This window comes from Epinephelus moara, chromosome 16 (assembly GCF_006386435.1).
Source record: "Epinephelus moara isolate mb chromosome 16, YSFRI_EMoa_1.0, whole genome shotgun sequence".
Classification (NCBI taxonomy): Eukaryota; Metazoa; Chordata; class Actinopteri; order Perciformes; family Serranidae; genus Epinephelus; species Epinephelus moara.
In genome coordinates this window covers 8,519,893-8,532,831 of record NC_065521.1, presented here as the reverse complement: position 1 = coordinate 8,532,831, position 12,939 = coordinate 8,519,893, and positions in this window count along the sequence as shown.

Genomic DNA, 12,939 nt, shown 5'->3' with positions numbered 1-12,939 from the left:
CGTACCACGGAAACAATGCTAATGTAAAGTCAATTAGGATCCATCGTCGTGGTGGTCAAACGGATACCCTGATTCAACAACATCCTGTATGCACAAAAACACTAAAGTGTTCTTGATATTAAAACGGCAAATATATTCCTCTGTTATAATTTCCCACCAATAATAATAACAACATGACAGTTTGGCTGTACTAGATATTTGATATATTCAGTAGATTTACTTTTTTTACGACACTATTTGACAACTCAACGACCGGAGTCCCAAAAATGCAGTTTCTAGAGAACTTCTAGAGCCTTTATTTGATAGGACAGACAAGTATGAAAGGGGGGAGAGAGAGAGGGAGTGACATGCAGCAAAGGGCCACAGACTGGAGTCGAACCCGGGCCGCTGTGGCAACAGCCTTGTACATGGGGCGCCTGCTCTACCACTAAGCCACCGACGCCCCACTTACTTTTTCTTAACATGTTTCATCTAGGTGCAATGTCATTACTAGTTCGGCTTTACTAGACATTTGATATATTCAGTAGATGTATTTCTTTACAATACTATTTTACAACAAGCCGCAAAAAACTACAATACCAAAATCGCCGTTTCCAGAGTACTATCTAAAATATCTAAAATTAGCCATCATCCTTGCTTTTTCTTAACGTAGGTTATCTAGGTGCAGTGTCATTACTAGTTCGGCTTTAATAGATATTAGATATATTCAGTAGATCTATCTTTTTACGACCCTATTTTACAACTCTATTTTACAAGCCGCAAAAAAAACTACCGTCCCAAAAATGCTGTTTCTAGCGTACTAGCTAAAATATCGAAAATTAGCCAACATCTGTACTTTTTCATAACATAGTTCATCTAGCTGCATAGTATTTACTAGTTCAGCTTTACTAGAAATTAGATATATTCAGTAGATATCTTTTTACAACCCTATTTAGAACCCTACTTTGCACATCAGAAGAACTACAACTATGTTGCTCATATGTATCAAGCTGTATGCATAGGGAATTGTAGTTTTTAAAAAATATAAGTGTTTTTCCCAGATTTGGAAGTTGGAAGAGAGTACACTGTGGACTTTAAGGGGATGGTAAACACACTTGTGTAATCAGATTTTAAATATCTAATTTCTAAATTGGGTGAAAATAATTTTTATCCATATTTTACCCATACCTGACAGCACCCCCAGTTGTTGACTACACTCACATGATAATTGAGGTCAAGAGCTCTCTATATCAGCTGGTCCCATGTCTGTACCTCCTGTTGTTGCTGAGTTATACGCCTTCAAACATGCACTGAGGTCAAGGTTCAAAGGTCAATGGCTCAAAGCAGGAGCCATGTAGAATCTTCATACTGACATATGTTACTCTCCAGGTTGAGACCTTTCCAATGATGTATTTGGTTTAGCTCTACAACAAAGTTTTGATTTTTTCATTTTTTGGACACAAGCCATGCCAGGTCTAGTTTCAGAGAGCACTTTGAAGGCCCAGTGTATAAAATGATATTTGTTTGTTTCTTTGCTTGGTTTTTTTTCTTTTTTACTGTAGATAGTTAATGAGTCATTCTCAGACAATACAATACTACTAAAAAGTAAACCAATAATAACAATAATGAAATAAGCAAAAATAATATTAAAATTAAATTGAAATTTTAAAATCTATTTACAGAGTGGAATGGTAGCCTAATAGATAACTTAGATACTATTTATTATTGCTTAGATACTATTTAGCCTATTATTGTATTTACTTTTAGCAAGATACTATTTAGCCTATTATTGTATTTACTTTTAGCATGCTCTACTTTTATCTACTGTTGGCTATATGTTTTAATTTATTTAATAACGAATGTATTTTATGTTAGGCCTGCATCTTAATATTTTATGTAATTTATCATAGTTTAGTTCTTAACTCCAGTGTTTCCTCAGTGGGAGACGCTCTTCCCTGGTGGGGTGGAAGGTGGCTGGGTTGCCGCGGTGGAGTTGTTTGACCAAGAAGCAGTGAAGAAAACGTGGCATAACCTGTTGGACACATACATCCGTAACAACAGAGATCCTGATTTCATAAATTAGATAACTAACTTTCAACAGCTCAGATAGTAATATTCAGGTGGATAATGATGATGAGGTGAAGGATGTAGAAGACAAAGACCACACACAAACAGAGAGAGTGATGGTGTGGGGAGAGAGAGGAAGGACACTCAGCCTCTTCAGCCGCTGTGCCAAATGTAAGACAGGGAGAGAGTGGTGACAGCCAGGGAGGTAACTCCAGGGGAGAGAAGCAACAGAGGAATAGTGTCTTTCCATTTTGTTTCATATTGCAAATTTTTGCAATGAATTTAATAACAAAACGCATGGGACTCAGTGTGGAAGATTTCCGGTCATACTGGGGTTTTTTGGGGGGGGTTTCTTTTTTTTTTCAGATGACGGATTAAAAAAGCGCAGGACTCAGTGTGCACAGGCCTTTATAATAACAATAATAACAACAATAAGAATAATAATAAACTTAATTCACTGAGAATTTAATTAAACTTTCTTCATATAGCACCTTTCACATCAGTTACAAAGTGGTTTGCAATAAAAACAGAACATATTTACAACATAGAGAATGAAACAAACTTGACTAAAAGCAAAAAAATGAAGACAGTAAAACGCAGAGAATAAAACAAATTAAGATGCTGCAAAACAAATGGAATCACAGAAAAGCAATTCTTAAAAGGTGAGCATATTTGGTGCCCTAGGCGAGCTCAGGGGCAGCAGGAACACAGAGAAAGAAAGGCCTCTCTGTTATTGGTAGACTTTGCTATGTAGTTATATTGTTTTGGCCTTATGTTATATGTCAAAATAATAGTAGTAATAGTATTAGTAAAAAATAGTAAAACATTAACATGTTGATTATTTGTTTTTCCCCCATTTGTGGTGACCTCTATGGATGATGGCACCTTTAGCATTCGCCTATACTGCCTATGCCATGGGCCGACATTGCTTTTAAATGTGATTTAAAAGACGAGACAGAGTTAACGCCCCTGATCTCCTCAGGCATGTCATTCTAAAGTCTAGGAGCTCAGACTGCAAAGGTTCGATCCCCTTTGTGAATGAATCTGGACCTTGCAATGACAAAGAGCAACACATCCAAGGATCTCTGGGTGTGGGACGGGACATAGAGCAATAAAAGATTAGATAAGTATCTTGGAGCGAGGCCTCTCAAGACTTTGTGAATAATCAGTAATACCTTAAAATCAGTTCTCAAAGCAACAGGTAGCCAGTGTAAGGAAGCCAGGATCGGAGAAATGTGATCATGTTTCCTGGCCAAGTCAAAGTAGTCTATAGTCAAAATCATGGTAGCAGAGTTTTGGATGAGCTACAGACAGAAGAGGGATTTGTTGCCAGAGAGCAAGAAATTACAGTAAACTAATCTAGTAGTTCCAACGGTTTTATATTTGGGTGTTTGCACCCTATGATCAATATCTCTGTCTTATCAGCATTTAGCTTGTGACATTCACTTAGGGATGAAAGCAGTTTAGCAGGTTGACCGCATTCTGATAGTTGTTTGCCTGATCACAGTTAGATAAATCTGAGTCTCGTCTGGCTTAAAATGGAAACTGCTATTATATCTATGTATAAAAAGGCCAAGAGGGAGTATGTGAATGGAAAAGAAAACTGGACCTAGCACTGAGCCTTGGAGCACCCCACAGTGAACACCTGTTACAGCTGATCTGGAATCAAAGTAATAATCTTTAATCTGATCCACAAACTAAGCACTTGCTGCAGGACCACAATGACATCTTCCACCAAACTCCATAAAAATGTTTGTCCTGCAAACAAACAATAAGGAAAACTTTATCTAACTGGCAAAAGTATTGGCAGCAGAAGTAACAAGACTGATGGCCCTATTAAAATGATCTATAATGCATAGCTCAAGTGCATTTAGGGTGTGTCCAGTCACTTTTGGTAGTTAAACAGCATTTAATCTGGGTGCAAATTAAGGCACAGTAGGTAAAGCTATTGTATTTAATTCCTCAGTTATTCATAGGTTTGTTTTGGGGTTAGCATGAATTTAACTAATCTGAGTGTTATCTCCCATTCCCTTTATAAGCCAGGTGTGCCTGCACCTGGTGCACTGTTATTTACAAGGCAGATTTGGCAAATTGGAGAGACCAGCAGTTTTCTCAGTTTTCAGAGTAATGCAATCAGAGCACTAATGTCACTGTAGCAAAATCTTGGGACAATAAGGCAGTAAAACTAAAAACTGTAGTCAGAAATGTGACAGAGGGAGTAGAACTAAACTTTTAGCTTCTGAAACAATCAATGAAGTTACGCTGAAAATAGTAATGACAGTTGTACTGCGCTGTGTGCCACTTTGCACCATAGGATAGGGCCCATAACTCTGGAGCGTAAACAATGTAGTTTGGGGGCATTTACTGAAATAAATGATAGTGATGATCTTGGGAGGACAGTCTCTTTGACTATGTTGTGGTGTCTAGAGGACGCATGGGTGGATGTTTGGTGTACAAAATGTAAGACTGTGACCGCAGAGATTTGTCCACCAATAGCCGACTTAAAAGAGGTGGGGTAAGGATTACTTTAAGAGTTGTCCTCTGAAGGACTAAGATCTCCTATCCTTGTTTGAGATATTATGTCATAGATGTACAAAGGATGAAGAAGATGAAGGATAGATTTTGTTTAATTTAGTACTTGGTGGTACGAAATAAAAGATTATTAGGGTTTTTGCTTTAGGCACGATGAATACACATGCTAAGTTTCTGGACAGTAGTTCTCCACACAGTTACGGTAGACCAACATGTTGGACAGACTAACAGACTATGTCACCCTTAGACCCTGCTGCTGACAGACAAATAACACTGCTTACTGTACCCACCCTAATACACTGCAGCAGTCATGGCAGTCAGCTACAGAAGGACAACAGGAAGGAGTCAGCAGACTGTGGAGACAGGAAAGGTCTCCTGACACTTCAGAGGGGCCCATTACTACTCAGTGTGATGGAGACAGAGTAAAGGGAGGAATGGTTGAGGATGTGCATATGGAGAAAGGTTAGAGATCTTCCTTCTGGGACCTCAGAACAGCAGGAGTGAAGTATTACATCCCTCTGTCTTCCCTTCCTCTTCACCAAGCTGAGACGTAGCTAAGATCATTTGACCTCCCAGCATGGGCCAAGCAGCACCTAATTAGCAGCAGTCTGTCTCTCTCTCTGAATCTTACCGAAGCAAGTCGCAACTTGAACTAAAATGAGATTGGAGTGATACAACACAAATCTGATCATATTTAAATACACATGAAAATCTAAATGTTAATTTGCCTAAAATGCATTTGTACAATAGATTAAAATCAGACTGCTGTGGCACTTTCTGTTCTGCTGCACCTCAGGACAATACATTTTAATTGAAAGCCTCTGTTACTAAGATCATAGAGTTTGAAGGATGTAAGCTTATACCTGGCAGAGTTCTGCATCAGTCCTGCATAGGCCTGGTATCCCCGGATGAAACTGTCATCACTTCATTATTAGTGAAACTATTTTCATAATTAACATCACACTGGCATTGACTTTTGACCACCAAATTCTAATCACTTCATTCTTGAGCCCAAGCGGACGTTTGTGTCAAATTTGAAGAAAGTCCCTCAAGACCTTCTTGAGATATCATGTTCACAAAATGAGACAAACATACCGCACAGTGACCTTTGACCACCAAAGTCTAATCAGTTCATCCTTGAGTCCAAGTAGATGTTTGTGCCAAATTGAAAGAAATTCTCTTAAGGTGTTCTTGAGATATTACTCCCACAAGAATGAGACAGATGCAAGGTCATGATGACCTTAGCTTCTGACCTTTGATCACCAAAGCAGTTAATTGTTGAGTCCAGGGTAACGATAATGTCAAATCTGAAAAAAATCCCTCAAGGCATTCTTGAGATATTGCGTTCACAAGAGTGAGACAGATGAGGTAACAAAGACCTAAACCTTTGACCCCCAAAATGTATTTAGTTCATTGTTGAGTCCAAGTGGACCTTTGTGCCAGCTTTGAGGAAATTCCCTCAAGGTGTTCATGAAAATGGGACAGATGGACAGACGGATGGACAGACAACCCGAAACATAATGCGTTTGGCCATGGCTATTGCTGACACAGGAGCATAAAAAAATAGAATTATCACCTCACATTTGTATGCCTCTGTGAACCATTTTTAAGTTTCTCTTACAGTTTACATCCATGTCTGTGAAAACATGGATGGTGTGCACCCATTGTCCCCCCTGACAGCACAGTTTCAAGGTGGACACCCAAGATTAGTATCATCAATTTTGTATCTGACCAAATTTCTCCTCTTGTGTTCCTGAGATATAATGTTCATTAATGGCCAGAAAAGTGTTTTTGCTAATCAATATGTCACGGTGAAGTTGACCTTTGACTGTTTGGATATTGGATATAAATTGTCATCACTTCATCAGTGTATCCTATGAGACATTTCTGTAAAACGTTGTCATTATTAGCATATGAATTCTTCAGTTGTGGCCCAAAACATATTTTGTGAGGTCACAGTCACCTTGACCTTTGACCTTCAACCATCAAATTGTAATCAGTTCATTTTTGAAGTGGAGGTTTGTGCCAAATTTGAAGAAAGTCTCTCAAGGTATTCTTGGGACATCGGGTTGTTTGGATCTGTACGACATTTTAAGAAATGTCGTCACCACTGCCTGACCAAAGTAATTTAACTTGCCTAAAGCTACCCTATGTAATGTTACATTAAGTATGTAATGTCATTTGTGGAATGCTAATTTGTTAGATATCATACAACTGTTGTATGAGGATACACTGGCATATTGGGCAGGGTTGGCAAGTTTTGCACTCTGACCCAACCAAATGAATGTATGAATGACTTTATTTTGAGCAGTACAAAAAACAAAAACAAAAAAAACAAAACATCAACATACATGCTCAAAAAGGAGTAGGAAGAAGTGTACACCCATAAAATCCTACCCTCTTCTCACTATTCATCTCTCAGTTAAAAATGAAACTGCCAACAACTACCCCAACCTAATTTACAACAATTAATATAGATAAATAAACAACAATCTTAGATATTAAATACACACCCCATCTCAACTTTATTTACATCCCAATTAACACCCAGCACCAAGATAAATAAATAAACCAACCCATCAGCATAACTCCTCATCTAACCCATTTTAAAAATCCACCTCACATACTGAAATACACATACTTTATAAACTTTTATGAACAGTTTTTGAGGGGTTTTTTAGATTTAATTTTCCTCTTATGTTATACCCCCCCACACCCCCCCCCCCCCCTTTCCTGTCACAAAACATTTTTCTGAATATTGAAGTAGATTAATTCTTGCTTTGTACATTATTTTTACTATTTTAAATTTAACCAAATCCCCAAATTTGAATGCATGAGACTTTAAAAACAGCATGTTTGTGTGCTCCCTATATCTGACATTATGTACAATCTTGGTGGCTTTTTTGTAATATGTGTGATGTATATAAATTGCTTTTATGGGTGTTACCCAAGACCCCCACACAGTAATTTAGATATGGTAAAACAAGTGAGCAGAAGATGATAATGTTGATTTATGGTTCAGTATGTGTCTTTCCCACAACTGCAATGCTCCTTGCCAGTTCGGATTAAATGTGACTTATTTGAAGTTTCCAGCTGATTTTGTGATCCAGTATCAATCCCAGAAAATTATTTTCACATTCATTTTCTATATCAATATTTTCTATCTTAATTTGCACTTTCAAATCAATTTTTCAATTTCCAAATAACATCATTTCGGTCTTTGTCAAATTTCGTGACTGTTTGTTTTTGTCAACCCATCTTTTCAATGTATTCATTTCTGTTGTGATCTTCATCCAAAACAACTGTAAATCCTCTCCAGAGCAAACAAATTTTATTATTATTGGGGTTTTTTAAAGATATTTTTTAGGGCATTTTGCCTTTTTAATGACAGGACAGGTAAGGACAGGTAAGCACAGGTAAGTTTGAAAGGGGGAGAGAGAGAGGGGATGACATGCAGCAAAGTGTCACAGGCTGGATTCAAACCCAGGCTGCTGCGACAACAGCCTTGTACATGGGGCGCCTGCTCTAAACACTAAGCCACCAACGCCCCAGAAAAAACAAATTTTAACGTTTTTGAAACTATATAAGCCAGCTATGAGGTCACCGAGGTACGGACCTCGGTAAAAATTTCAGAGAGAAAAAAAAGAGGCCCCAAACAGCATGGTAAACATATTAACACACCGGGCAGCTTTTATTTTGAAACAACACGCAGGAAGTTATCTGATGAATCGGTGGAAAGGATATGTGTTGTTGCATTGTTATTACTCTTTCTAGCCTAGAATTTGATAATAACCACATGCAATAATTCAAACCCTTCATTCCAATTTATCTTAAAGCATTATAATGTAGTGTAATCAATAAGGTCTAATCAACCTCCTTGATCCCCCCCTACAGAAAACTTTTTGGTCATTTTGGTATGAATTTTGCTAAAACTGGTTAAAGGGGTGTCTTTACCTCTCACCTCAATATGTCTCAGTGAAAATGGGTTTCTAGAGTCCTTACAATAGAGAATCTCTCTCCCTCCTCTCACTCTCTCTCAAAAGACCATTATTGTTGTATTAACCCTACTAGTACAAAGTAGCCTGCCACAGAAAAATCAACTCACTGTATAGGATTATGTACAGCCCACTATAAAGTAGCTACTAACCCAACCAAATGCTTCCAATTGCTTTCAAGCAAGCTTAGGGTACAGTCTATTTCCATACACCGCATTTCAGATGCCACCAGAAGTGGATGGGAAGCATCTGTAGCCAGCAAGAGTGGCTCATTGTCTTGCATTTGATAAAGCTTCAGTAATCTCTGAATTAGCTTACAGCATCCAATGCAGTCAAGAGGTGAGTAAAGGCATTGGTATTAAAATAGAATTTATATCTCAAGAATTTGTATTGAGGTTACATTCTAACAGAGGAGGGTCCACATGAAACACAAGATCCAAATATGGAATAATCAAAGCTGATTAAAAATTAGATAAAATTCAATCTTTCAAAGATAATCAACTATGAGTGACTGTGACCACTCATCTGACCTGAAGTGAAAAGTGGAAAACAACAAAAATGAGAGAAATGTCAGAAAAATAAACATGATATTGTATAAAAGACATATTTATGTACTTATTAACCATTTAATCGTCTTTTGACCCCTGAGATTAATCCACCCCCTAGTTTGGGAACCTTTTTTTAGACCATGCTGGAAAATAAAATACATGAGGAGGATATTAGCATGAGGACCCAGAAAAGAAAGAAGTGACACCAGAGTCAGATGAACCAGTAGAATCAGTCACCCCAGGGTGTAAAAGAGTGAGAACATTATGTATTTATGGAGAGATCAACTGCGCATATTAGCCCATGTTATATAGAGCCCCACTCTGAGCTCAAATTGCAGAATATTAGCTTTGATTATGCACCATTTCACAAGCGACTCATCATCTCACAAGGGGGTGCACTCGTGACAAAAATTGATTGGCTTTATTGACCCAGAAATCGGGATTAAATAATAGGAAAAAAAGCTTTTATCCAATATTACTCATGTCTGCCTGTCACCCACTCATAATAAAAACAGCCAAAGACGACACATTAAGCTGGAGGGAAGGAAAAAAATGAAAACCAACAGGAGAACACTCGCCCACCACCAATTTTCGAGTGTCATGCTTGCAGTTCTTTGATGTCTCAAGTTTGGCAAATAAACATTCTGTCTGTTCGCTCTTTTAAATGATTTACGTCTGCAGCATGAAGAAAAGGGTTTGAGGAGTGTGCCACACTGTGTGGGCTGCTGCTGCCCATCTCTGCAGCTGAATGTTCTTTTAAAGCTCTCTGCTTGTGCCTTCAACTAAGATTTATTCAAAAATCCCTTTGACCTGACATGAAAGGCTTTTGAACATTTACATTTGTTTGCTCCTCGGAGTTTACAAAAATATACATTTTTTCTTCCTTGGAGTTTTACAGCAGCTGGCATCAATGATGTTGCGTTACTGGCACTGGGGGTGGGCAATACCACAAAATCTGGTTTCAATCCGATACCATGTAATAGAGGGCCAGAATCGCCAATATTAATACCAATACGATACGATACTTTTTATTAGTGGCTTTTTTATGTGGGGGAAAGTGGTGTGTCATGATTTATGAGGTGAATAATCAGTCTGCTTCAATAACAGCAAGTGATGACCAATTGCAGTTTGAAAATGTGATATCAACCAATGCTGAGGATCTGATTTGACCAAAATATAAATTTCACTCGGCTACCAAATACCAGAATATTTCTTGTCTGAGCCTCTCGAAAGAGACTCTGCCAGTGAACACTGACTCTGTGTCTGGGGTCTGGATGCTGAGGCATTTCCCCCCTTCTCTCTTCTTAACTATTGAAGCTCCAAGTTCTCTTTCTCATGTTTTTTGCTTCCTTTTTCCTTTCATTAATCCATCACTGCTCTTAGTGTTGGATAAAGCTAGTCAGGCTTGGACATGCTATCCGCATTTATTGTCCGCAGACAGCTACAGTCACACGGGTGTGCACGCAGTTCTATTCATAGTACAATTAAGGGTCCATGTCAGCCCCCACCAGTATTTTGGTGGGCTGGGAGGTGAGCTTACCGTCCTCCTACTGCTGACATTGGATATAAGTGAAACTAAGAAGACACTGCTGGGTCTGTAGTAAGTTGTTTGAGGGTAGACAACACAAAAGCAGTTAAGAAGCAACGGTACATGCACTAGATGTGTTCACGAAATGGAAAGCTGATTGCACAGGCAGTTTTACTCTTGAAACACAAATAGGTCCAAAGTAGAAGATGCTAGGAAGACACTACTGACTGCTAGGATCCATCTTCAAAATGAAAATGTTGTATCTAGAGTATCAGGATTTTAGGATCCATCCACCTACCCCTAGCTGCCGCCACTTGAGTGGAGTATCATTAGGTCCCTGCCGATTGTTCCAAAAAACTTTTAAAAAGGGCAAATGCTGCACATTTCTCACGAGCAGTGTTTGCTAAAATGTGTATTACCCATGATTGTCCTGCTCTTTCCAAGGATATTCAGGACCAGAAACAAGTCATTGTACGTTTTTGAATAAATTAAGACACATCTGCGCTCAACTTGTTTTCTTTAAGGTCAGAAAATTTGTACAACGGTTAAAACTACGACAGGATTGTCATATACCATCAAAGTGTAGCTAATGAAGGAGAGAATGTACTGATAGTGTAGCCATGATTAGGTCACATTTGGCGCAAATTTGACAGTGACAACAAAAGTCGTGGGCAGCACGGTGGTGTGGTGGTTAGCACTCTCGCCTCACAGCAAGAGGGTTGCCGGTTCGATCCCGGGCGTGGGAGCCCTTCTGTGCGGAGTTTGCATGTTCTCCCCGTGTCAGCGTGGGTTCTCTCCGGGCACTCCGGCTTCCTCCCACAGTCCAAAGACATGCAGATTGGGGACTAGGTTAATTGATAACTCTAAATTGTCCGTAGGTGTGAATGTGAGCGTGAATGGTTGTTTGTCTCTATGTGTCAGCCCTGCGATAGTCTGGCGACCTGTCCAGGGTGTACCCTGCCTCTCGCCCGATGTCAGCTGGGATAGGCTCCAGCCCCCCCGCGACCCTCAAGAGGATGAAGCGGTTAGAAGATGAATGAATGAATGAACAAAAGTCGTACATAGATTCTGAAAATCCAATTAATTATAGTTACAGAGCATGTCAGATTCATCAGATACAGGAAAAGGTGAAATTTGTCCTCAACCAATATCAATAGTTTTAAAGGTCCACTTTATAGGATTTAGGGGGCCATACTGGCAGAAATGGTTTTTGATTTTCCCAAGTTGTCACATATCTCTGCTTTGTCTGTAGACTTTCACATCTACATAATACTCGCTTGGTATCCTCTTGCGTCTGCTGTTGACGTTTCAGGAGACTGCTACCAATGCCAGGACATCAACTTAAGCACATGGGTAGGTTGAGAAAAAACATCATGATTTGGCTCTACTTTCAAACAGGACGCAAACACCAGGTTCCTGGGTGAAACTCAGTTTGTTAGGCTGAAAACACATGTTGCTTCAACGTGGTGCGTCATGTGACGTGCATCAAATGCCCCCCCAGCACACACTGGACACGTTGCACTTGCAGCTTGTCAACAGATGACAGTTAGTTTTGCTTTTACTGAAAAACCTTTACCTCCTCCAGCTCTGCATTAGCTTAAAATCATGTGTGGACAGCTACTAATTAAAGTTGATTTCTCACCTGAAGAGCCGAGTTATGACTCACTCATCTTTTTGGCCATTGTCTTTATAATGACAAGATTGTGGGTTGTTTTGCTCGAGATATTTCTCAACCTCCACAAGAGTCTTCCCATATCCATTCTTTGACACACATGAGACAGCAACAGCTACAGAGTTATACATCCATGGTGAGGAGAGGAGTTGAGCCGCCACAGGAGCAAAAAAAAAAAGCTGCTACAGGAGCTGGTATGCGCCTGCAGAGAGTGATGAAAAATGATGATGATGATAGGTAATGCTGTGATGGGTGGGTTAAGCTAAGGATTCTGCCTTCTGTGTCATTATGTTGTACACACGAAATGTCATTGCGCTATGTTTCGTGTGGTGCAAACCATGCAAAAACACGTGGTGGTGCCAGAGGAATGAATGATGGATCTATCACAACACCTTTAAACTCTTCTCATAAAAATGAGCCTATCTCAAAAACTAAATAATGTACATACTTCACATACAGTCAGGTCCATAAATATTTGGACAATGATACAGTTGTCATCATTTTGGCTCTGTACACCACCACAATGGGTTTTAAATGAAACAATGAATACCTGCTTAAAGTGCAGACTCTCAGCTTTCATTTAAGGCTTTTTTCAAAAATGTAGTATGAACCGTGTAG